We start from the raw sequence: 26,984 nt of genomic DNA, 5'->3' as shown, positions 1-26,984 counted from the left end.
GTATAGTATGAGTCTCTCATGTGCTAAGCAAGATAGGATGTCAGGGAACAACCCTGATCATTTGAGCCCCAATTCATTGCCAGAAATTTAAAAAAAAATTTTTTTTGGTTGTTACTTAATCTAACTCCTGTTTTTTCCTCTGTTGGCAGGCAAGTGAAAAATACCCATGAGCAAATGTCCCTCAGATAAAACAACACCTCCCTGCTGTCCCCAGCCCCTCAACAAAAACAAAAGGAAAAATCTCCCAATCTACAGGCACCTGTGCTTGTACAGGAATGGAAGGGAGGAAGAGAAATTGTGCAATTACTGAGCAGTAGAGGTAACCTTTGTGGGTAGAACTGTTAATGCGTACCAAAAATGGAAATATTTGTAAAATGATCAATTCCTTTAGCCCATTAGAGAAAGCAAAAGGAGGAGGGGAAGGGGAGAAGATGTGAGGGGGGAGGGAGAAATTTTGAAAGAGAAATAATCTGGGGAAAGTATGCAATAGCAGAAAGCCCCTGATACATAGAAATCTCAGAATCTCAGTCAGTAAAATTTGGCTGTAATTTATGTGTAATTCCTTTGATAAAGTTCTGCTGTCTGCTGAAGGAAGTTTAACCACGGTCATGTCAAATAATAAGTAAAAACTAAAAATCAAGGGAGAAGGTGCTGATCCTTTTTTAAAAAGTTTATTCTCTTGCTGATTTGTTTCCCCAGAAAAAAACTGTTTAAGATTGAGAAATAACTACAACTCTTCTGTAATATACTCTGGGGAAAGAAAAAGAAGAGGAAGGAAAACATGTATAATATTGTTTTTTTTAAAAAACCCATGTAATTATAGATTAAATTAAAAATGGTTTGATCTCTCAGCAGAAGGGGAAAGAAATGTAAGACCACATAGATGAATAATCAGAGAGAGAAAAATAAAATGCTCATTATACACAAAGCAAATTAAGCTACTTAAGAGAATTTATTCAAAGCATGCATGTTAAATAAGGAAAAAAAAAAAAAAAAAAAAGGACTAATGGCCAAGATGGAGGCGTAGACACACATGCTGCATCTCCCTCCACAACTAAGAAGGAATACAACTACCTCAAAATTAGAAACAAACAGAAGTTCCAGAAAATCAAAGTTCATGGAAGTCCAGCAAACAAAGATATAAAGAAGAAATACTCATCCAAACAGGTAGGAGGGGCGGAGTCAGGGTGGAGAGGATGCGGTGTGGTGGTGGCAGCAGTGGCAACAGCAGCAGGATGTCGGAAAGTGCAGTTACATGTTTTAAAAAGTCAGGAGGGACACCTGGGGAGCGTTCCCAGCTCCTCACCAGACCGCCATCTCACTGTACCAGTGCCGGGGAAAATCAAGCCTCATTGCTTTTAACTGTGCAAACCAATGGGGGTTGGGAAGGAGGCAGAAACTGCCAGTCTCTCAGCAGAGTCCACTTGTTTAAAGGGCCCCCACAGACCTAGAACATCCGCAGACCCACCCACTCTGGGAACGATAGCCAGGGCAGCAGCTAGAGGGGCACCAGTCTGAGGCGGAGGTGGGAGAATTGCCTGGAAAAGGGGCGAGTGCTGGGCAAGCGGCATTGTTCCTTCTCAGACCCTTCCCCCGCATCCAGTACCACAATATGGTGAAACAGGTTGCCCATTACTGATGAATCCCTAAGGCTCCGCCCCTTACAACAAAATAGTAGCCAGAGCTTTACCCGGGACACAGAAGCAAACAAACACAGGAGACTTCTGGCCAAGATGGAGGCCTAGACTGACACACTCCATCTCCCTCCACAACTAAGAAGGAATACAACTACCACAAAACCAGAAATAACCAGAAATTCCGGAAAATAAATGGAAGTCCAACGTATGAACTTATAAAGAAGTGGTGCTCATCCAGACAGGTAGGAGGGGTGAATCCAGGGAGGAGAGGTCAAGCTGTGCTGTCCACAACAGCAGCAACGATGACAGCAGGACAACGGTAAGCACAGACACCCATATTTAAGGGGAGGCGAGAAGCGCCTGGGGAGCACCCCCAACTGCAGACCAGACCTGTCAGCTTGCCATTCCAAAGCTGGGGAAGTCAGACCTCCATTGCCTAGGACGGTGAGGCCCAGAGGGCGTGGGGACGGAGGAGGAGGCTCCCAGTTTCTCAGCAGAGATTGAACGGCAGGAATCCATCTTGGACCCCCACCCTCGCGTGGTGAGACAGGTCACCCAGTTGTGATGAGTGCATGGGGCTCCGCCCCCTATAGCGTAGGAGATGTGATAGCACTTCCCAAGAAGCAAAGGTAAACACAAAACGGTCAGGATGGCAGGGTTCATGATAGAGATCCCAATCACGCAGCTGACCAGACAGCAAATATCTAATCTAATGAAGCAGCGGATAGGAAATCTTTATGAGGCACAGTTCAGAGCTTTGGTTATAAAAATGTTTACAGACCTAACAGCAGATCTTAAACAAGACGGGGAAGAAATGAAGGCTAGTCCTGCTGAAATGAACAAAAATACATATGAAACTAGTGGTGAGGGCAAGAAAACCAGGGATCAAATCAATAAATTGGAACACAGGGAAGGAACAAACAGTCAACCAGTGCAGAAAGAGGAAATGAGAAGTGAGGAAAATGAGGAGAGGCTCAGAAACTTATCGGACAGCTGTAAGTGGGCAACAGCTGAATCATAAGGTTGCCAGAAGGTGAAGAAGAACTAGAAATTGAAAAATTATGTGAAAAAATAATAAAGCAGAACTTTCTGAACTTGGGGAAGGAAATACACTTACAGGTCCAGGAAGCACAGAGAGTTCCAAAAAAACTGGATCCAGGGAGAACCACACCAAGACACATTATAATCAAAATGTCAAAAATTAAGGAAAAGAGAGAATCTTAAAAGCAGCAAGAGAGAAGAAGAGAACTATGTACAAAGGGGTCCCAATAAGACAATCAGCTGATTTCTCAAAAGAAACTCTGCAGGCAAGAAGGGACTGGCAAGAAATATTCAAAGTAATGAAAATCAAAAACCTACAACCACGAATACTCTATCCAGCGAAGCTGTCATTCAGAATAGAAGGGCAGAGAAAGTGCTTCCAGGAAAAAGTAAAACTCAAGGATTTCATCAGATCCAAACCACTGTTATATGAAATGTTAAAGGGACTTGTTTAGGAGAAAGAGGATCAAAACTATGAACATTAAAATGAAAACTGTATCATAACCACCAACAACAGAAGCTAGGGAACCAAAAAAAAAAAAACAAAAACTAAGTAGGCAACAAGAGTGGGAAAAGAATTATAGGTATGGGAAACATACTAGGGGGAGGTCTGTGAGGAGGGGTGAGGGGGAAAGGGATGGAGATGGTACAGGAATTAAGAAGCATAGTAGGAGGGAGTGGAGTAGATATTAATATGTTGAGAAGAACTATATGCACAACCAATGGGCATGGACTAAGGTGGGGGACAAGTGGAGGGAGGGGGGGTCACTGGGTGGAGTGGAACAAAGGGAAAAGAAATTGGGACAACTGTAACAGCATAATCAGTAAGGCATATTAAAAAAAAAGAAAGATGAAAATAAGAGAACACAGTATGTTAGCATTTTACTATGGATGGAAATGGAAACTGCTGTATTTTAATGCTTTCTATTTGATTATGATCTGGCACCAAATTTTAAGGGCATTAGTAAAACAACTGGCAGTTCAGTCTGCTGACAATGCTTATCATCAGCCACACCTTTCTCCTAGCACCTCTTAAGCCTGTGAGCAACCTCATTCTATTCTGTCACTGAGAGGCCCAGGTATTAATGCATGGATATAGAGGTAGCCATTAAGAAGACTCTTGAATATGTTCTCTATATACCCCTGGGAATTTAACAAAAATGCATAATACAAATATTGTGTAGCTACAGCTTTAAATGCAGTCCTTGAGATGATGCAGGCATTTTGGGGGCCCAGGACCTGAAGGTCTGCAACCCACTATGGGTTCTTGGCCATGTTGTGTCCTTATATAGGCTTTCCATTTTGAATCATGGTGGCATAGGGTATGTCACTTTGTGTGCTAATGTATAACAATGTGTGTATAGTAAGATTAGGAGTTATCACAAGGTAATAATATTAGTTGCCAAGTTGGATTGAGCTGGTCTTTCGCTAGTTCTAAACCATAGACCCATTGGGGGTTGGTCTTACTGTCTCACTGATAGTCCCTGTAGCCTTTACCAGTCACAGCTGTTTTGCCACATACCCTATCTCGTAGGTAATTATATTTGGTTTGAAAGTATTAAATGTCAAGTTTTCTTTCTAAAAGAAAGATAACTCATTGAGTTTGGATGAAATATTTTATATGTATGCTGACCTCTATGTCAGTGTTTTATTCTCTGTAGTAAAACAAGATTTCAATCAATCCCATGTATAAATAAATAAAAGCTAAGCACTAAGTGGCACCGTAAGAATAAATACTCTCCTTGCCTTCTAGGTCAGCCTTTGCATGATGTCCATGCACTGAAGTAGTTTGTGACAAATACTTTGTGAAAGTAGTTTGTGTATTTTCTATCTTTATAGCAGTTATGTCTGTTTTGGAATGGCAGCTTTTAAAGGATATGGTGGTTTTAAAAATATATCCACAAACTCTTTGTTTCTCCTCTTAAAAGGTGGAATTTAATTCATCTCTGCTTGAGTGTGCTGGATCTAGTCACTCACTTCCAGCCAAAAGAATTTGTCAAAATGATGCCATGTCACTTCCTATTTTTTTTAATTGTAGTGAAATATACTTAACATTAACCATTTTAACCATTTTTCCATGTACAGTTCAGTGTACAGTTTAACCTTATGAGAGACCCAATCTAAAATTTCCCAGCTAAACTGTTTCTAGATTTTGAACTCCTCTTAGAAATGTGACCTTTTTCACTGAACAGTTCAGTTCAGTTCAGTGATATTTATGTTGTTGTACAACTGAAATTGTGCCCTGCCCCCTGCCTCTAGCAACCACCATTCTACTGTCTTTGTCTATGAGTCTGATTATTCTAGGTATCTCATATAAGTGGAATGATACAGTACTTAACATTTTATAACTGATTTATTTCACTTAGCATAATATCCTCAAGGTTCATTCATGTTGTAGCATGTGTCAGAATTTTTTCTTTTTTAAGGCTGAATAATATTCCATTGCACATGTATACATCTTGTTTATCTATTCATCCACTGATGGACTCTTGGGCTGCTTTTACTTTTTGACTATTGTAATAATGCTGCTATGAACATGGGTATATAAGTCCCCACTGTCAATTCTTTTTGGGTATACGAGTATACCTATGAGTGGACTTGATGGATTATAATGTAATTCACTGCTTAGTTGTTTACAGGGAGGACTGGGAGCACCCACTCTCAAGTAGTTGCCCTCATCCTTTCCATGTCACTGTTTTATATTCTTTACCACAAACATTACCTGAGATCATATTTTATTCTTTTACTTGTTTATCTGGTCTCTCCCCCCAGAATATTACATCCAGAGGAGCAGAGACATTTTCTGTCTTATTCCCTTTATTCCCACTTTCTGGTCCACAGTAGGTGCTAGGTGAATAGACAGTCACTGGATGAGTGGGAAGTACGAGTGGGAAGGAACTTGGCATACCAGAGGGAGGGGAGAAGGCTCAGTGCCTGCAGCACAGGAAGCAAGGCGACCTATGGGGAAATGTAATGCTGAGAGGCTCGGAGGAGCCAGTGCTGCAAGGCCTCAGAGAGCCTAAAAAGATTTTGGGTGTATCTCCATTTTGCTTTCTCTAAATGGAATTCCTTCACTTACTTCTCTTCCCTAACTCCTTCATTTTTCAGTTCCCACTTTAAATATCTGCCTGCCTAGTAAAGTTGGATGTGCCTTTTTCTGACTTCCCAAGTCCATTCATGTCTCAGTTTTAGGGCTTATATTGTGTCATTCTTCTCCATTTCCAAGCTGACCTCCCCCATGGACTTGAGTTTTTTGAGGGTAAGTCTCTTGTCTGATCTCTCTTATTCAGGGTCCACCACACTGCTCATTGCAGAGTGGGTGCTCAGAGGACTTTATTGTGTGGATGAGTGGATAGATAATGAGGGGATAAGATGTCCCTCAGGTCTTTGTCCACCCCTAGCTGAGCTTTGAGGCAGTGCTATGGTTTCTAGAATGCAGAATCTCCTTCCTAAGTTTATTCCAGGGCACCTAGGATGAGGAGAACTGGCTTGCCCAATCCCTTCCATTTGGATTTTACAGTAGCTCTTCCAATCTATAGGGCCTTGCTCTAGAGATTTTAAGTTATTCAGAACTGGAATACTTTTCTATAGGTTTAGGCCAACAGTTAATTGATCAATAAAATTCATATATTTATTTCTTCATTATTAGGTCTTCCCTCTTCTAATGAATGATATTTGGCCCTAAATTCAGAAATTATGTTTGGTCCTAGGTTACACATGTAAAACAAAATAGTTAATAATCACTTAGTCTAGGGTCTCTGAGAAACAAATGCTAAGAAAGGATTAGATGTGTAAGAAATGTATTGGGGAAAACACCTGTGAGGGATAATGTGGAAGGAGCAGGACGAGGCAGAGAGAGGCACCAGATCATGAAGCAGATGAAGCAGGTGTGGTACATGTGAAGAGAGGGAAAAGGGGAAGGAGGGAGGAAAGGAAAGATGAAGGGATGGAGGGAAGAAGAGTGGTAGGGAATGTAGTAAGTGTATGTTCGCAATATAGTTTTTCCGATGTCAAGTGGGCAACTGCCTGGCTAGCTGACTATTGAGCAACCTGGCACCAAGGAATAGACGAGTCCCATGAGGTAACTATGCTGTTCACTCAGCTTTTATTGAATGCAGGCTCACTTAAAGTAGAACATCAATATACCTTAATATTCTACTTACACTCTTAACAATCTAAGAGAAATTTAACACACACACACAGCAATCAATGGGGAATAACAAACCCTAGTCTCAGAGTCCCAGTCAGCAGGTCCAGGAGAGAGAATGGTGAGCACGGGAGCTGTCAGCATCTTGCAAGGAAGAACGTTCGGAGCCAGATGGACAGCAGGGCAGATGAAGTCCTCAGTCCAGCAAGGCAGAGCCTCTGGCGGCCAATGCCAAAGGAGATCAGCATGGCGTGGAGCAGCACTCTGGTGTGTGGAGCTCAGCTGTCTCAGCAGTGGTCTGAAGTCTGCCTCAGCTATACTCTTGAGAGTGTTGTATTCCATCCTTCTAGGTCTCTCGATAAGTGTCTTGGCACCCCTGATGGCAAATGGAGAATTTCCCTGGGAGCCTATCTATGGGTGGTCCTGCTCTGCAGACATGGCTTTTCTGGTCCTTGCCAGATGTAGCATGACTTAGGTTGGTTCTTTCTTGAACCAAAGTGTCATGGCTGACTGGCAGCTATCTTGGCTGACATGAGTGACTCCATCTTGTTTTACATACTTTACACTATCTTGACCAGACCAACGCCATTTTATTGGCTCTGCTCTCCACAGGAAAGGAGGAAGAAAGGAATGAAGGAAAGCCATAGACTATCATATAGTTCTAAGAACATGTCAGGAAGGCCAAAAGAGAGTCCTTGAGCCAGAGTCACCAATCAGAGAAGCCCCTGTCTCCCAGGAATGGGCCTCCTCGGTATCCCTGTCATGCTCAGTCATTGGCTGGGAGCAGCCTGTCAGAACCAATGACTCCTTGTTAATATACCAGCAGTTAGGGCTGGAGGTAAATTTTGCTTCCAGCAGTAGAAGATCTAAGAGGCATATTCCATTGGCTACCACAGATAATTGCCTAATTTAGGCTTAGCTACCCCCTCATTTTACCTGAAACAGTTATATAACACAAAAAATTTGGGGGGTTTAGGCCTTAATCATTCATCTGGACCCCCTTCTCAGATGTACTTTACTTTGAACAGGGAATTGTAGTCAGAGCATTCTAAATGAAGATTGCAAAGGGATCCAGGTCTTGCCAAAAATGTCAAGCTATAATTCTGCTTTCATTTTATGATATAGTACATGCACTACTTTCCTTCTACCTCAGAAAGACATTGATTCAGGATGTGGGATGCCTATTTGACTCCCTAAGTCTAGTGGCTGCTTTTCCAAAGCTTTATATATTTTTATAAACTGATTTATAGACCAAGAAAGCTTAAAATTTGCTTTTGCTATAAAATGAAGTCTCCTTATGGTGGGCCATCTTTGCTTCCATTCTCTAGGTTTGCTAGAATATCTCCTCTCAGGAACACTGAGGCCTTCAGTAATACTGACATTAACTAGACAGAGTTGGCTTTTGCCCCTGTAAGATAGTTATTTAGGAAGGTTGGTGGAGTCTCAGACATGGCCACCTGCCCGCTCTGTGCCTCTGTGCAGCGGAGGGCTCAGAAGAGCGACAGTGGCCTCTACCCACTTTTCTGTCTGGGAGAAAGATGTCCCTCAGTCCTACCTTGATGCCAGACACTTCAATTCCTCCCTGTATGCCACTGGTACCTTCAAGCTGCTATCACAGTACTGGAGCTCAGAGGGAGAGAGTCTAAGTCCAAGTGTGGGTTCTTTAAGGGGAACTGCTGGCAATCCAGTAGTTTCTTCCACCGACTCAATCCCCTCTGGTTTTTGCAGCCAAAAGTTATGGAGACTTATCCTCATAGCACTGGAACCTTGGGCTGGGGGCCTGGCATGGGGCTTGGACTACCTGCTCCTGAGATATCCCTCCCCAATTGTTACCTACTATACATGGATATGGGACCAGACTGTTCCACCATCTCTGCCCCTTCTACCAGTCTGGATGGATGTGGTTTCTTTAATTCTGTAGTTGTCAGACTTCCATTCAATTCAATTTCTGATGGTTCTCAGTGATGGTTGCTCTATACTTTAGTTGTAATTTTGATGTGGGTGAGCAAGGAGGTGAGCCATGTTTACCTATGCTGCCATCTTTTTTTGTGCTATTTTGTCCCTTCTGGGAGTCTGTCGCTGGCAGGGCACAGGCACTCTCTACATTTATTTTAATCTCAAAAAAAAAAAATTCAATTCCCACATAGTCCATGTTTTCTAAAGCTCATAACAACATTTTCTGTTTGAACAATAATAACTGGTATCTACTCCTCAGTAATGGTGCTAGTTTTTGCTTTCTTACAAATCAAACCCAAAGTGTAGTAAATTAAAGAAGAGTTCTATTATTGACACAATTTTGTGAGGCAGTGATTTGGGTCTGTCTTTGCTCCATGTTGCATTAGCTGGACTCGTCTAACTCTGAGTCTCACCTGAAGAGGCTTGATTGGATGGGTTCTCTCTCCTGGTGTACTTTCTTGGAGGCTAGCCTAAACTTTTTCTGAGTACGAATGGGCATAGACCCCAGCAGCAAGAGAGCGGAAAACCTTTGTACACAGGTGCTTTTCAAGTCTTTGCTTGTATTGTAGTTGCTAATGTTCCATTGGCCAAAGCAAGTCACATAGTCTAGTCAGATTGAAGGAGTGAGACAGTGGACTCTGCCTACTGATGGGAATGGCTGCAAGCTCACTTTGCAAAGGGCCATGCATACAGTAGAAACAACTGATAGCTATTTTTGTTATCAGTATAGTGGAGTAGCTACCAACCTGAGATGAGAGGAAATTGAGCAGGGGCAGCTCCTAGAGTAGGTTCCAGAACTGAATGGAGTTCATTCATTACTAAAACCTTGACTGAGAACTCAGGTAATCAGCCTGAAGAGCTCACCCCTGTGCCCCTGGGATGTCCTTGGGATCATGTCATGTGTGCTTTCTCACTCCAAATCCATTGCATTGTCAGCCATTTACTGTAGTTCAGGCAAATCCTCAGGTACAAAGTATGTACAAAGGAGGTAAATAAACAGATGTGTTGCTTAAAGCCATTTAACTCATGTTCTCACACAGCTGTCTTTTAAATTGTTCTCACTTTCTATTATAGTCCACTTATTCCCACTGTAAGGCCAAAACTGGGGTCATTTAGTTAGTTTAGACATATACCCTCACTACTACTAAGATTTAAAGCAGCTGCTAAATTTCTTTTTCTCAGTTCCCTTGGGAATTAGGGAAGTACATTCCTTTCCATCTGAGCCCTAAGTCTGGCCTCTCAGTCTAAGTAAAAAATGCACTCTTGACAGCCAAATCTTACAAAATATTCTTAACTCCAGTTCCCTTTTTCTGGGAATACAGAGCCAGGCTTTAAAACTCTCCCAGCCATACAGAAAACATGGTTTTTCTAAAGGCTTAATGTATTTTGATTCTTCTTAACTTCCAGCAGCCCATCTCAGTGGCACATATTTTGATTTCTTAGAAACCATTATTTTCTGCATTAAACACTAATTATATGCCTTCTACCCAATTACCAGGATATACGAGGTCTGTCCAGAATATATCCAGCCATGACTATGAAAAAGAGACATTTACTGAAGAAGATACAAGATACAATAAACACTGTACGTAGGACAATGATGCCTCAGTCCCCTTCAAAGTAGACACCTTGGGACCTCACACAGCTCTCCCAATCGCGATCAGCTGCCCTGTTGTATTTTCCTGAATCTCATTGATGGTCTGAAAACTCTTCCCTTTCAAAAGGTGATTTTAGTTTTGGGAAAAGCTAGAAATTGCAGGGGGCCAAATCTGGGCTGTAGAGTGGCTGAGTCACCTGAGTGATTTGATGTTTCGCCAAAAAATTGCATGAGATGTGATGCATGAGCAGGTACGTTGTCATGATGAAGCTGCCAATGACCAGTTGTTCATAGCTGCGGCCTTTTGATTCATCTGCATAGTTGCCGTGGAGGAATGTTCAAGCTTAACACAAAATCTGATGCAGATTCATTGCTGTACTCACTCAGTCATTTTGAATGTAATGGCCACACAGTACACACACTCACTCAATGGTGCCTACCGCCCCACTAACTAGTACAGTGAAGTCATCATTGTTCATGCATGCGCATTCCAGTCCACTCTCCTTGGCTGTCAGGTTACATCATGTTGCACAAACTTTTCATTATACTAACAAGGGTTGGACTTTTTCCAGACAGACCTTGTGTTCCCAAAACTATATTAATTTTCAAATAAAACTTTCAAAGTCTACATCTCTTTTTTAAAACTTTGTTATTCTTAGTAAATACCAAAATTTTATCAAAAAATTCTTCAAATTCTCCTTTACATGTTTGCTGTTATGTAGCAAAAGTACATACTAAATATTTTCAAAAAAATACATACTATAAAATGAAGCCTATATTGACCTATTTTTATTCTTCCTTGTCTTGCTCCTAATAGTCATTCTTTGTTTAAGTTTACATGCTTGCTATTTCTGATAGAAAAAATTTTCATTTACAACATAGAGCAAAACTTGGCTGCAGTTGAGACACACTGTTAATATGAAAAAGGAGTTAACAGGGTGACTCTTCGAGAAAGGAACACAAAATATGCTTTTGAGAAAAACACAGAACAGGAAGATTGTATCACAATCAATTTTAAAAATATGCTTCTTCCTTCTTTTGACTTTATCACAATCTTGAGAAGGCATACTACTCCTAGACTTTGCACATTTGTTTGTCTAATACAGCTATTCATTTTCAAACTAGACTATAATTTAGGGGCCCGGTGGACTTTTCAGGACTTCAGTAACCAGTGATTATGTTGCTGCAAATTGTTACTCCAACGCATCCCTTTTGCTTAAGCCAGCAACTTTCAACCTTTTTCATTTCATAGCACACATAAACTATTTACTAAATTCTGGGGGATACCAATAAATATATATATTTTTCTGATCTGACAAAAAAGGTATAATTTTGATTTATTCACACCAGACAGGATTGTTGTGTTGGCTGTTGTTGTTTTTTACTTGACAATCTAAGGGAAAAGAAGTCAGTGAGTGCCCCTGACTAAATAGTTGGGTATTGCACATTTTAAAAACTCTTGCGGCACACCGGTTGAAAATCGCTGGCTTAAGCTCATTTAATAAAAAAATTGAAAACCAAACAAAGAACTATTAGATTCTGTTTTAGCTGAGAGAAAATGTGATGGATAGTCACAGAGTACTTCTCAACAGATGCGCCTTGGCAAATTCCTGATGGGAGGCAGGCAGGCAGTGGAGGCGGGTGACCTCTAATTTGGTTACTGAGCTCCCCCCAGAGGTTGGATCCCTTTTCTTTGTGAACAGCTTTGGTTATTGAAGAAGGTGGAATAGGTTCCTGGTCGCAGTTGTGATGTCCATTAACCAGGCTTCTGCCCAAGCCCACCAGGGATGCTGCTGCTAGCCCACAGCTCTCTGGAGTTCATTAGACAATGCAGAGAAACTGTACTTGATAGGAACTGGTTCTCCTGGCTTTCTGGGATCTGAATGAGTCCAGAATCCCTGTAGGGGGCTTGGCATAGTGTTTTTTCTTAGTACAAAGAACTCACTGGGACTGATTTAAGTGATGGGGAAAAGAAAAGGGAAGAGTGATGAGGCATATGTATCAGCACAGAGTGAGGCCACAGGAGGAAGCTGCTGAAGGCTTTGCACCCACGTTTCTTACTATATTCTCCCTTTCTTTTCCTCTTTTCATCCCTTCTTTCTTCTATCTACCCCTTAATTTTGTTATCACGCACAATTTTGTATTTCTTATCCTTACTGTACTTCCTTTAGTATAATCAATCATATTTTTTAAAAAACCTATCTCTACTCAGTTTTTGTTTCTTTGATAAATACTGGAATAGAAGCAGCAGTAATTAAGAGATAACTGGTATTTCTAAATTAGTACTATTTCATATATGTAATTTGCATTTAAATTTAGTATATGTAACTAAACTAAGACATTTGACTAAGACATCTTTTTAATTTTCTTTTCTAAAAGTTTACAAAGAGCCTTGTGTTGATTGTCAGTGAGATGTAGAAAGGCTGATTATAGTGGACAGTTACTGTTTGGCTGTCCTGATGGCAGGCCCATCTGTTTTTTGAGAACTCTTTACAGTGTGTAATTTTTAAGTTGCTGCTTTTCCTGTGGGAACAAAGATCTGTGGGGGTGGGGAAGTAGCAAGGATGAGGATGTTGAGCCTATGACTGAGAACTGGACAACCAGATACTCTCTGGGACTTTTTATAAAAAGTTACAACTTGATAAAAGGTTGTTACTGCTGCATGTTACTTGCTCCCTGACCCTTAAGAGCAATTTGGTTCCTGTTATTTATCCAAGCTGGGTCCCCTAGCTTTCTAAGGATTCATTAAGCTCTTCCAATAAATTCCATTTTGCTTAACTTGTCAGCATTGGATTTTGGTTTTTGTAACAACAACAAAAATCTTAGCTGAAATACAAACTGTTACGTCTGATTTCATTAAAAAAAAAAAAATCAGGTCATATTTTCAAAAATGCTCTAGGATACCAATACCAACCCTAAAATGCTCTCTCTGGAGTAGCTGAGTGGATCACTAATCACTCTTGATACTTTAGGGAAATATTTAATACTTCTAAATAAAATTTTATATTTCAAGTAAAATTTTAGAAAATTCAGAAAAAAATTGGGAGGACTAAAAACAAAAATGTTCTCTCACCAGCTAAATGCAACTACAGTGAAAATTGTTAGCAAATTTACCTCAAAATCACAAATGCATTAAGCAAATATTTCTATTTATCTGTCCATATGAAACATGCTTAATGACCAAGCCACCCACTGTGTGTGGAACCTAAGCTACCCATGTGTCATCTGTATTAAGTAGGCAATAAACTACAGGCAATATTAAATATAAAAAGAATAGCAGCCACCCTCATAGTTTTTCTCCCTTTGTTGCCTTGAATCAGTAATTCTTAACTTCTTTTTCAAGCACTCCTTTTCTAGAAAAATGAATATCATGAGTCCAAGTGTTTGTATAAAATTTCATGAGATTCTCAAGACATCTTAATGCCATTCCATAGACTTCATAAAAAGCTTCATATAAGCTGCTTTAAACCAAGTAGCTTTCTTTTAAGTTGCTTGTGTGAGAGACAGTGTTCACACATACCCATGTGTTCCCTGATAGTTGAGATGGGACTCCAGAAATAGTTCTGGCTAGAGGATTATGAGGGGAAAGACATATGACATTTCACCACAAGACTGTAACTGGTAGGTGTGAGTTTTCTGTTTTCTCTTTCCCATGAGCTGGAAGTAAAAGACTTTAAGATGAGTTGCGAAACATAAGCATTGCAGAATTGTAGGAATGCCACCTGACTTACACTGGATTATAATGTGATGGAGGAACAAATCTTTGTTGTGTTAATTCACTGAAGGCAGCTTACCTGCTGAGAAAGCTGCTATTGCTTAACCTAATATATCCCCTTTACTGACTATATGTAAACTAATTTAACTTGGATTACTCTAGACCATGTCCATATTAAATTAAATCTGTATATTAATAATAAAAGGTTTATAAAGTGCTTGTTCAAAGGTGAAAACAGGCCCAGGACCCAATACCAAAGTGTGTGTGATGGCTTCCCCATACTAACAAATAGGCTGTCTGAATATTCAACTCAATTTTGACACTATCTACCCAGATATAGAGTCAGCTTCCACAGGTAAAGGGTTCAGTCCCATAAGACCACCTTCCACTTCAGAACCCAGCTGCAAACCCAGGTTGTTACCTGTGCTTCTGACCTACGGGATACGGATCAGAGGTCCCCATGACCCTCTCCCTCCTCAGGATTATTTGCTAGAAAGGCTCACAGAACTCAAGAAAACCTATTTACTCATTAGATCACAAAGAATATTTATTATAAAGGATATCAAAAGATATGACTTAACAGCCAGGTGAATAGATATTAGGTTAAGGTCCCAAATGAGGGTGTTTCTGCTGCTGTGGAGCTTGTGGCCTATCAAGGTGGCACATGGAAGCACTCTGGTTCCCCAACATGGAATCTCTCCAAAAAGGAGCTTTCTTTATGTAGTCATGATTGACAAAGTCATTGGCCATTGGTGGTTGGTCCAGCCTCAAGTCCCTCTCCCCACCCTGAAAGTCAGGGGTGAAACTGAAAGTTCCAGTCCTCTAACCACATGGTTGGCTCCTAGTAGTAACTAGCCCCCATCCTTGAATGGGGTCCAAAAGTCACTTCATTAACACAACAAGAGACACCCCTGTTGCTCACCTCACTTAGAATCTAATTCCAAGGGATTTGGGAGCTGTGAGCCAGGAACTGAGGATAAAGGCCAAATATATCTGAGAAATATATTTCACTTATCTGAATGACCATATATTTCTGATAAATCATACATAATATTGCAAAGGTCTTTCACATATCTTGCTGAATTTTCTTTTCTCTTCGCCCAAGGACACACTAATTGACTCTAGAGAGAGGGAAAGGCAGGGGGAAAGAGAGGAAGAGAAACGCCAATGTGAGGGAGAAACAACAATCAGTTGCCTCTCATACACACCCAGACCAGGGACTGAACCCACAACCTAGACATGTGCCCTGATGGAGAATCGAACCTGTGACCCCTGGGTTTATAGGATGACGCTGCAACCAACTGAGCCACAGTGGCCAGGGCTGAATTTTTACAACTTTTAAGATAAGAGGGCAGTAATTATTATGCCTCTTTTATAGAATAAATTGAAACTCAGAAACGGTATGTGCTTTGTCCGAACACACTAGCTGAGGCCATAGCTTTACTATGCTGTATTTTTTTTTTTTATGAAAATGTCTTAGTATCTAACTACAAGTTAAAAAAAATTCTGATCTATCCATCCTACACTGTTCTACAAAAGATTTCATCTCATATAGTTTAGCTAAAGTATATGCTATACTGTATATAAAAAGTCTGATAATTTTCTGGAACTGTACTTTGTTAAAACTACTGGATGGTTTCAACTAAAGTACTACATATATTTGATAAACATTTGTTAATCAAGGTAGTATATTTTTTATTGGGAAATTTACTAACAATAATATAAATTTTGCATTTTACATTTTTTTTGTCAAAAACAAAGTATTTCCTTCAATACTAGTCAAAGTGTAACCACACAGAAAATTCATTTCTTCAATATGACCTTTTCTCCTTTCTTTCCTTTTGATTTAAATTGGCCTCATCCAGCACCCTGACTTACCTGCCTCCCTCTCCCTTGTAGATCTACTCCCTTAGTCATTAAGTGCTCAGAAGAAGGAGGCCCTGGTCAGCAATAATCTTAGGAATGAAGTCTTGGTTCTATTAACCACAGAGACAGAGTTTCAGCCAACTAAAGATAATATCTAGTCCTCAGTTGAGTTTCAGCTCCAGACCCAGAAAAGTGGAATGACCCCACCGAACACATCCTTGTGAAACCAGACAAAGTGACACCATGGCTGACATCAGGACCAGATGCAATGATCAACTAACTACTCCCTACCCTAGTAGAGACTATGAAGCTGACCATGACCCTAACTCAATTAGTGCCCTATATATTCCATCCCCTAGAAGCCATCAGAGAGCCAGGTCTTTTAGCACTGACTTACCTGGGATTCTGGGCTTGGCGCCATTTTCTCAACTAACAAATACTTACTTTCTTGGCTGCAAACTCCTAATTCCTCATTGACTGGGCTTTGATGCATGCAGGCAAATAGACACCTGTAGTCTGGTAACAAAATGTATATTTGTAAAAGAAACCACAAGTCCTGACCAGTGTGGTTCACTTGGTTGGGCATTGTCTCACAAACTGAAAGCTCACCAGTTTGATTTCAGGTCAGGGCACATGCCTAGGTTGCAGGTTTGGTTCGTGGTCGGAGCACATGGGAGAGGCAACTGATCAATGGTTTTCTCTCATATCAATGTTTCTCTCCCTATCTCCCTCCCTCACCTTTTTTCTAAAAAAATAAACAAAAATTTTAAAAAATAAAGAGAAACCACAAAATTCACTTTTTAAATCCTTCATTATTATGACATATATGACAGGTATATAAATTTCTGTACAGTTTAATGGATAATTATAAAGCATATATATATATGCAACCACCATCTAGGTTAAAAAATAAACTAGTCAGCACTCTAAAGAGGAGCCCTCTCAAAAGCAAAATCCACTTAGTATTAATTCAATTCTCAATCTTTTAAATTTAACAGGACACAAATCAGTTTTTTTTTCCCCAATTGCATTAGACACAAGAATTGAAAATGAATATTAAGTTTATTTTTAGCAAATGAAAGTGGCAAGTTATTTGTTTTAGCTAACTTATCTCCACTTATTAAGAATGCTGTTCTTTCAAAGGAAGTGAACATCATGTTGAAGATACATTCTCAGAAGAGAAACTGGAGTAAGCTATATTACTATGGTGACATCATTCATATTTGAATAACCTTATTAAAATAGAGATGCCATGATTAGCCCTAGCTAAAAATCTTAGAGCATTTTATGATGCATTCTCAAAAGAATATAGTTTCTTTCCATACTTGAATTGAATTAGGCTTAGCTACAAGGAAGAAAAAATCCAAAATTACAGTGGTTAACAAAATAATGATTTTCTCTCATATAAAAATATGTGGAGATAGTCTCTCCAGAGCTGATACGCCATTCTATGGTGCTAGGACACCAGGCTCTTATTTTTGGCTTCCACTTCATAGTCCAAGATAGCTATTCAAACTCCAGCTATCACATTCACATTGTAGCCAGAGGAAGAAGAAAAGCAGAATAGTCATTTCCCTATAAGGACATTTCCTGGAAGTTCCATGGATCACTTATTTTTATATCCTAATAGAGCCTTATCACATGGCTACATCAGGCAACAGAGAAGTGGGGAAATATAGTCTTCTGGACAGAGATGGGCACCATTAAAAACCAAGGATTCTACTAAAAAAGAAAAGGAGAAAAGATATAGGAAGAAAGCCCTTTTGCCACAGAGGTCTTTTTTATTTGTAGTGTTCCATAGGTAAATTTATTCACTGTATAAATAGATCAGTATTTTGAACCGAAAAGTAAGGTTCATACAGAAAAACATCAAAAATATATTTTAGAACCCTGGTGGCTCAGTGGATTGAGCATCAGCCTGTGATCCAGAAGGCTGCTGGTTCAATTCCTGGGTGGGGCACATGCCTGTGTTGCAGGCCAGGTCCCTTGGCTGGGGGTGTTCGAGAGATGACTGATCAATGTTTCTCTCACACATCCATGTTTCTCTCCTTCTCTTTCTCTCTCCCTTTACCTTTAACTGAAAATCTCACACATGGATGTTTCTTTCTGCCTTCCCCTCTCTCTAAAAATAAATAAAATCTTTAAAAAAATGCATTTTTCTAAATGCTGATTTAAAATGGCCTATCTTATTTGACAGAGGAGATGACTATCTCTTTTTCTAGAAGTATATTTTTGTGATGCCAGAAAGGATAAAAGCTAAATAGAAAACATTTTAAAAGGAAAGATTTCAAAACTACCACACCATTGCATACCACTTGGCAAGCAGACAACTCTAAAACAAGTTTGGAGCTCTGCCAACGGAGTCATAAGTCCCTTCTGGGCTGGGCTGCAAAAACATGCACCTGGTCTGTATGTGCCAAGGATGGTCCCTGCTGCAGTCTATTTAATGCAGTGGCATAAATCCAGTTAATATAACCCAATGGTGAGCTTAAAAGATATTTGTACAGAAGTCCTGTTATTCCAAAATGATAATGAAACTTGATTAAATATTTTTCTCCCTACCTGATTCCTCCAGAATTTGGCATTCTGAAGACATAAGTAATGACATAAGGTTCTTTGCATAAAATTAATAAGACCAGTTGTTAATAGAGATTTTGTTGACCATGAGTTTGACTGGAATGTCATGTCTAGAGGAGACATGCTTGGACTCTGGTTGTTACCAAAGAGCCCCGAGGAACTGGGATTGACTTTTGAAGGTAATAAAAGCCCACGAGAAAAAAGGCCTGGTACCTTGGTTGGTTGTGTGGTTCATAGCAGTCTTTCCAAGGAAGAAATGAAGGTTGCTTTTCTGAAAGATGGCTAGAAGAAACCTTAAAGCACAATGGAAAACCTGAAGGACTTGGAAAAGACAGGTGTTTGTGGGCAACGCTCAATGGCAGGTAGGTGGCTCAGTTCCTGTGCCCTGAAGGGCAAACTGAAGGTCACCCTAAAGGTTCCTTGTGTAAGTTCCAGCAAAGCAGACTTAAAGATCACATGTGATCATTTGCTACTCTTGTTGTGTTATGCAAATGAACAGGCTAAATTAAAAATGGACTTAATGCAGTCCCTTTAATGACAAGAAGGGTAACTTAAGGAGAAAAATCACTATTCAAGGAAAATCACAATGCTCAGTGGTAGCATATAAAGTAGTGCAGCTAACCATCTTTAAAGTTTATTTTCTTTTGAAAGTTAAACTAGGTCTGTGACATCATCAAAGATGTTTAATTTACAGGCAAGAAGAATGTCAAATGCCTTGCAACTGGATGTCTTTCCAATAAGACAGTCTTGCAGATTTAGAGACTGGTTTGTAGGTTATGTTGTGTAAATTAACATGTGTGTTCTGTTTTCATAGGGCAAAAGCCTATTATCTCATTACCTGAGTGATTGTCTGTACGTATAGGCCTCACTTAATCCTGTCTGCATTACTGCCTCCTGAGACTCAATGGTTTGGCTGAACTAAGTGGCTGGGTTGGTGAAGCATGGGGTGGTCTGTGAGCATCACTTTAAAACTGGTTTCTCTTTTCTATCCTAATGGCTTAGACAGAAAGGGCCCAGAGGTCTGAGAGAGTGGAAACCTAAAATATTCCCCTCAGCCCAAACTAAGTATAGTGGGCAAAAGGGGACAGGTATGATTTGCCTGGCACACCTTCTTCCAAAGAAGTCTTTTTTTTTTTTCCCTAATGTGGGACATTGAAAAATTAATCCCTGCCTTTTGCCATCTAGTGGTTATGGATTGAATGATGCCTTTTAACCCTGTTGCCAAATCTGTTGCCCCCAGAATATAACAAGAATGCCAGCCTGTTAAACCAAGCACGCTGTTGTCCAGGGACAGCCAACTGACCTGGAGTCTGCAAGATCTTTCCCCATGTGGGAAGGCCACCCTCCTCTCTACACCCTAACTCTTATTAGAGATTTCTGGACCCAAGGATAGGTAGGATGACGACCATGTCCAACTTGAAGCAGCTAGAGGAGCACAAGACCTTCACCCGCTGTCCTTTATAAGATTATAAAGGGTCTTACGACTGAGAGGGGGAATTGTTATTTTTTATTGTTATAATTAATTGATTAGTTAATTAATTTTAAAAAAGAATAATATGGGAAAGGGTGAAGCCAAGCAACTTATATGCATGATCCATGGACATGAACTAAGGGGGCTGGGATTGCTGGGGGAAGGGGGGAACTGAGCAGAGGAAAAAAATGGGAACTATTGTTAACAACATAATCAATAAAATATACTTAAAAAAAGAAATATTGGACATTTACATGAATGAAATTATCATAAATTTTCTTTAAGCAATGCACAAACAACTGGGTGCCTGGTAATTCTATTCTAAATTGGGTCAACTACAGACCTCCCTTGAACTATCATCTAGGAATTTAAACTATGAGCAAAGTATGTCATTGTGCATGTTTGGAAGGCTTTACAGAATTGGATCCTATGGTGTACTGACAGAGCATTAGAATCTGTCAGGAAAGTGTTGCCCAGGATAATGACTGCGAGCTGCAGGACCCAGAGAAATGCTACTTCAACATGATATATTTGCAGAAAATATTAGAAACCTCCAGGGTTTTGCATCACACTCTACTTAGAAGCAAATTTTGTTTTAGCAAAGACTCTGCATTGGGTGTAATATTTCTAAAATTTAGGAGAATAAAAGTGCCCCAATAAACCTCTTACAGGCTTTTCCTCTGCTTTAATTGAAAGAGAGGCAATAATATATTAACATTATTGATAATAATATTGAAGAACAATACAGAATCCCTTAAGACAGTGATAGCTCTTTTTTTGAAGAAATGCTGCCAGTTTATGTAGTTTCTAACATTGTACAGACATAAAAACACTTATTAACAAAAAAAGAGTAATTGTGGCTTGGTAAAAAGTAGATAAACTTATGCACATTTTCCAAAAAACAAACTGGCTTTTGTAATTTTAAAAGTTGCTTAGCATTTTCTTAAGGTTTTTGTATTGCTCTGCAAAAAATAAGTTTGCAGAGAATTATACATTGTAAAATGATCCGGATAAACCAGGGATCCGACTAGGTAAGGCCTGAGCAACTGTTACTGTAGCATTTTAATTCCCTGGCCAAGTGGAGTTGCTTCATCTGTTTTGGGGTTAACTTCCTGGCAAAACAGGAGGCTTTCTGTTTTTTATCCTCTCATACGAAACATTGTATTAATTAAACAACTCTTCATTACCCCCTCTCCTCAGACCCTAGTAACCTATATCTGACTTTGTCTCTATGAATTTGACTGTATAGGTAACTAACCTAAGTGGAATTATATAGTATTTGTCACGGTTTATTTCACTTAGCATAAGGTCTTCAAGGTTCATCCATGTTGTAGCATGTGTCAGAATTTCCTTCCTTTTTAGAGCTTAATAATGTTTCATTGTATTATACGAGGTCTGTCCAGAGGGTATTCAGCCACATGATATGAAAAATAGACATTTGTTGAAGAAGGTACAAGAAGCATTGTAGAAAGGACAATGATGCCTCAGTCCCCTTCAATGTAGGCACCTTGGGACCTTTCATGGTTCTTCCAAATGCCATCAGCTGCCCTGTGTATTTTCCTGAATTTCAACAACAGTCTGAAATCTCTTCCTTTCAAAGGTGATTTTAGTTTTGGGAAAAGCCAGAAGTTGCAGGGCACCAAATCTGGGCTGTCGGGTGGCTGAGTCACCTGGGTGATTTGATGTTTCACAAAAAAACTGCACAAGATGTGATGCACAAGCAGCACATTGTCGTGATGAAGCTGCCAATCACCAGTTGCCCATAACTGCAGCGTTTTGAATCATCTGAGTAGTTTCTGTGGAGGAATGTTCATGCTTAACACAAAATTTGATGAAGATTCATTGCTCCACTTGCTCATTTTGAATGAGACAGCCACAGAGTGTACAAGCTCACTCAACAGCATCTACTGCCCTCACTGACTAGTACACTGCAGTCATTATTGTTCATGCATGCACATTCCAGTCCACTTTCAATGTCTCACAAACTGTACTCAGTATATTAATAGCTGGATTTTTTTCCAGACAAGCCTTGTATACTATATTTTGTTTATCCATTTATCTGTCAATAGACACTTGGGTTGCTTCCATCTTTTGGCTACTGTGAATGCTTCTATGAATATTGGTGTACAAATATCTGTTTGAGTCCCTGTTATCTTTTGGGTATATAGCCAGAAGTGGAGCTGCTGAATCATATGGTAATTCTATTTTTAATTTTTTGAAGAATATTCATACTGTTCTCTCCATAGTAGCTGCACCATTTTACATTCCCAGCAGCAATGCACAAGGATCCAGTTTGATTCTCATCAACACTTGTTCCTTTTTGTGTGTGTGTGGTAATAGCCATCCTAGTGAGTGTGAGGTAATATCTCATTGTGGTTTTGACTTGCATTTCCTTAATGGTTAGTGATGTTGAGCACCTTTTCATGAGCTTATTGGTCATTTATATATCTTCTTTGGAGAGATGTCTATTCAAATATTTGCCTATTTTTTGATCAGTTTTTGTTGTTGTTGTTGTTGAGCTGTAGGGCATTCTTTATATATTCTGGATATCAATATCTTATTAGATATATGATCTCTCATATTTTAAGGAGTAAATCCTCAGTGATGGCTGAGTAGCAGAAGACTCATGGGGATGGACACAGGATTTGTGTAAGTGAATATACTGATAAGCATGCTTCATTGGAAGGAAGAGTAGGTAAAGCCTAGAAATCCCCCACAAATGCCAAGGTAAAGGGATTTGATCTATCATTCTTAGGCAGTTGTTATTATTATTTTTTACTTCCGTTAATGTGGAAAAATTGAATTCAGTCAAGTTTTGCTGCATTTTTCTCAGAACTTAACAACCATATCAAAGACCCACCCCAGGCAGTGCTTCTCTAACTTCACTCACTTAACTTTTGCCATGTTCAAATAATATGTAATATTTTCAAAACATTTTTAAGTCAACCCAACTTTAAAATTAAATTTATCCTAAAATGAAACTTTAAAATTAATATATTGTAGTAAATGGAAAGCCAGAATCAGGTGCCCTTCCAGCTACAGCAGATTACAAACATCAGTTATTCCTTTGTCATCTAGGACAACCATTGCTGGTGACCCTAGATAAACATGTCCCCTCCCTGACAGTGTGCCCAACTACATCTGCCAATATGCTGCTAGATGGGGCTATTTATTGGTCAGAGTATGCTATTCATACTTATGCACAGGTCTGTGTCCAGGGAGTAGAAATAGGCTGATGGTGTCAAGGTACCATCTCAACTGGTTTTCCATACTACACTTTGGGAAACACTGCTCTAGCCTAGAGAACAGTTCTTGAGATTTTGTTCCTGACAGAAAAAGTCATAATTCCTCCAGAGTATGCTCTTTATATGTACAGTACTCCCTCACTTATGGCAGGTATTACTTTCTAGAACCCCCCCCCCCCCGGCGATAGGTGAAAATCCGTGAAGTAGGAACCTTACATTTTACTATTTATATATATTTTAAGGCTTTATAAACCCTTCCCACACACTTATAAACCGTTCCTAGTCCCTTATTAACCTTTCCCATTCCCTTATTAACCTTTTCCACACTTTTATAAACACTACTTATGTTCTTAAACATATTCTACACTTAAACATACATAACTTTAACAACATATGTATACAGTACTGCAAAATCCCGCGATATAGCAAAAAATCCACGATAAATAATTAAATATAATATTTTTTTTAAATCCCACGATACAGTGAGGCCACGATAAGTGAACTGTGATATAGAAAGGCATGACTGTAAGGGAAATGGGAAAAAAGGATGAAGGCCTTGAAGCCCTCTGCCTCAGCCTCAATCCACACTGGTTTTTACAGCCAGAAGTTATGGGGATTTCTCTTCCTGTCACTGAAACACTGGGCTGGGGGACCTGGTGTGGGGTTGAGACACCTCACTTCTCAGGGGGGAACTCTATAGCTGAGATATCCCTCTCAGTGAAACCAGAATAGTTGGCGTTTGTCTTGCCTGTCACTACTTGAACCAATAAGTAGAGACAAGGATTGAATCTGTATGGGTGCTTTATTCAGATGCCAGTAATCTGAGAAGACAGTGGGTTATGAACCTTCAAAAATCGCCTTAATATTTCATCTCAAGCAGATCTTTTTACAAGGAGAAGGGTAAGTGAGTGGTTTGGAAAAACGTTAATCGGACAAGAGTTGCAGTCTGTCTTAGGTGATTTTCCTAATACTTCTTTCATCTGTTGATCAAGAACTCAGATATCATCTCCATTGCTTGCAGACACCGTGGGGCACAGAGGTTGAATTGCTTGTCCACCTCCTGGAGTTGAGTCATGCAGGTCATGCTTTCCAGTTCCTGGAATAACAGCTTTCTACATGTACTAATCACTTAAGCCTACCAAATAAGGTTAAAATCTTTTAACTCTTGAGTTCTCCTTTCACCAATTTCTATCTGCCACACATGGGTATGAGGCCAGCCTATTTCATGCATCTCCCCTTCCTACCAGTTTCGATGTGGATTCTTCTTTAATTCCCAAGTTGTAGAATTTCCACTGAGCCAGATTTCAATCAGTTCTGAAAGATGGTTGTTCTATAGTTTAGTTGTAATTTTGATGTGGTTGTGGGAGGAGGTAAGTACCGCATTTAGAAGTTGACAGTTCATTTTCTTTCAGCATTTGAGTATGTCATCTGACTGCCTCTTATCTTCCATGGTTTCAGGTGAAAGAAAACCAACAACCTGTTAATCTAATTAATGATCTCTTGTATGTAAGCACTTCTCTCTTGCTTTCAGGATTCTTTGTCAGTGACTTTTGACAGGTTGGTTATAATGTATCTTGGTGTAGGTTTCTTTAAATTTACTATACTTCGAGTTCATTGATCTTAAACATCTCATCATGTCTTTTATCAAATTTGGGAAGTTTTTGACAATGATTTCTTAAAATAGTCTTTTTCCCCCTTTCTATCTCTCCCTTCCTTCTTGGATACCCTTATGAAAAAATTGGTATGGTTGAGGTCCCAAAGGTCTCTTAAGCTCTGTTCATTTTTATTTTTTCCTCTGTTCTTCAGATTGGGTAATCTTAATTGACCTATCTTAAAGTCTGCTGATTCTTTCTTCTCACTGCTCATATCTGCTGCTCAAACCCTCAGTGAATTCTTAGTTTCGGTTATTGTACTTTTAACTCTAGAATTCCTATTTGGTTCCTTTTGATAATTTCAATCTCTTTATTTATTTATATTTGGTGAGACATTCTTTTCCTGATATCCTTTAATTCTTTGTGCATGATTTCCTTTAGCTCTTGCAATTTTAAAAGGGTTCCTGGGAAATCTTTGTCTAATAAGTCAAGTATCTCTGTGTTCTTGGGGACAGTTTCTATTAATTTTTTTTTCCTGTTATGGGCCATAATGCCTTATTTTTATGCCTGCCTTGTAATTTTCTTTGTGGGAAACTGGACATTTTAATAATTATACCATGGCAAGTCTGGAAATAAGATTTTCCTGCCTCCCTAGAGTTTGCTGTTGCTGGTTGTTGTGATTGTTGTCTGCTTAATGATTCTCTAAACTAACTTTGTAAACTCCGTATGTATTTCTGAGTGTGGCCACTGAAATCTGTTTTGTTGGCTTAGTGGTCAGATAGTGATTCAACAGAGATTACCTTAAATGCCTAGGACAAGAAAGAAGGAAGAAAGGAAGGAAGGAAGGAAGGAAGGAAGATAGAAAGAAAGAAAAAAACTCCCAATCTTTGCCAGTTGGCTCTGTGTATGTGTTGGGGGCACATCATCAACATTTGGCTGGGCAATCTATAAATCCACCTTAGCATTCACTTCGTATTTGAACAGAGTCTGAAATTTAACCAGAGATGAGTATTTAGAGCCTTTTCAGGCCTCTTCTGAGCATCTGCCCCATCATAGGCATGCATATGATCTTTCAGATTCCCAGGAATATGTAAGAACTTCCCAAATAGTTGATTCTTCAAAGTACCTCACACTTCAAGTCTTCCCTTCCAGGCTTTCTGGTGTGTCTATTGCTTGTCCCAGCTGTTATTCCTCCCCCCAGATGGCAACAGTTAATAAACTTTCCTTTAAATGTTTCTGACAAATGCCCTTTGGGTAGTCACCTCTTGATCTCAGGAGAGGTCTGAGTTAGGCAAAATAAGGACAAACCCTTTGTAACAGTCCTTCAGAGAGCCACCACACATGTTAAAAAAAAAAAAAACCCACAATTTTTTGAGGACAAGGTCCATTCTGCTCTTTCTAGGACTAGGAACCTACACTAGAAATGCAGGTTGTTGTCTTCAAAAAACTGTTGCTGAACTGGGGGTGAGGAAATGGGCCACAAGAAGTTTAAGTGATGCAAAGTTCTCTGGAGATTCAACATTTTTCTTGATTAAGTGTTTGTGTGGTTACAGTGGAACTTTAGTCCTCAAACATAATTTGCTTTGGAAGGCTGTTCAAGAAGCAATTTGCTTGAAAACCAAATGATGTCTGAGAGACGCATGACTGATCATATAGGTATCAGCATGAAAGTGTTGTTGGGTCAAAAACTGAAGTATTGTTTGACAACCGAGACATTTTTTCCACGAACAACTTGGTTCAGAACCAAAGTGTTCGAGGTGGGAGATGTTCGAGAACTAAGATTTGACTGTACTGTAATGTTTGATTAGTTTCTAGAGTTCACATAAACTTGATTCTGACAATTTTTGCAACTTATTTGCTCTTTATGTAGATGAACATGTTCTTGGAGTTTGTTCCCTACTTGCCATTTCTGTTGACATCACCTTCAAAGGACTGATCTTGAAGAACCTCAACATTTGGTAGTGGAAGTAGAGGAAAATGGGTCTGTAAAAAGGAATGAGATGAGTTTTCAGCGAAGTCGGACAAAAACAAGGAATATGATGTATTACAGAACCCAAGAGAGAAGGATAATGCAAAGAGAGTAGCTATCAATGTCAAATATTCAAAGATCAAGTAGAAAAAAGATTGAAAAATATTTAGA

Source organism: Furipterus horrens, unplaced genomic scaffold (genome assembly GCF_987537825.1).
Source record: "Furipterus horrens unplaced genomic scaffold, mFurHor1.1.pri manual_scaffold_2, whole genome shotgun sequence".
In the NCBI taxonomy this organism is placed as follows: Eukaryota; Metazoa; Chordata; class Mammalia; order Chiroptera; family Furipteridae; genus Furipterus; species Furipterus horrens.
Note: the sequence above shows the minus strand (reverse complement) of the source record.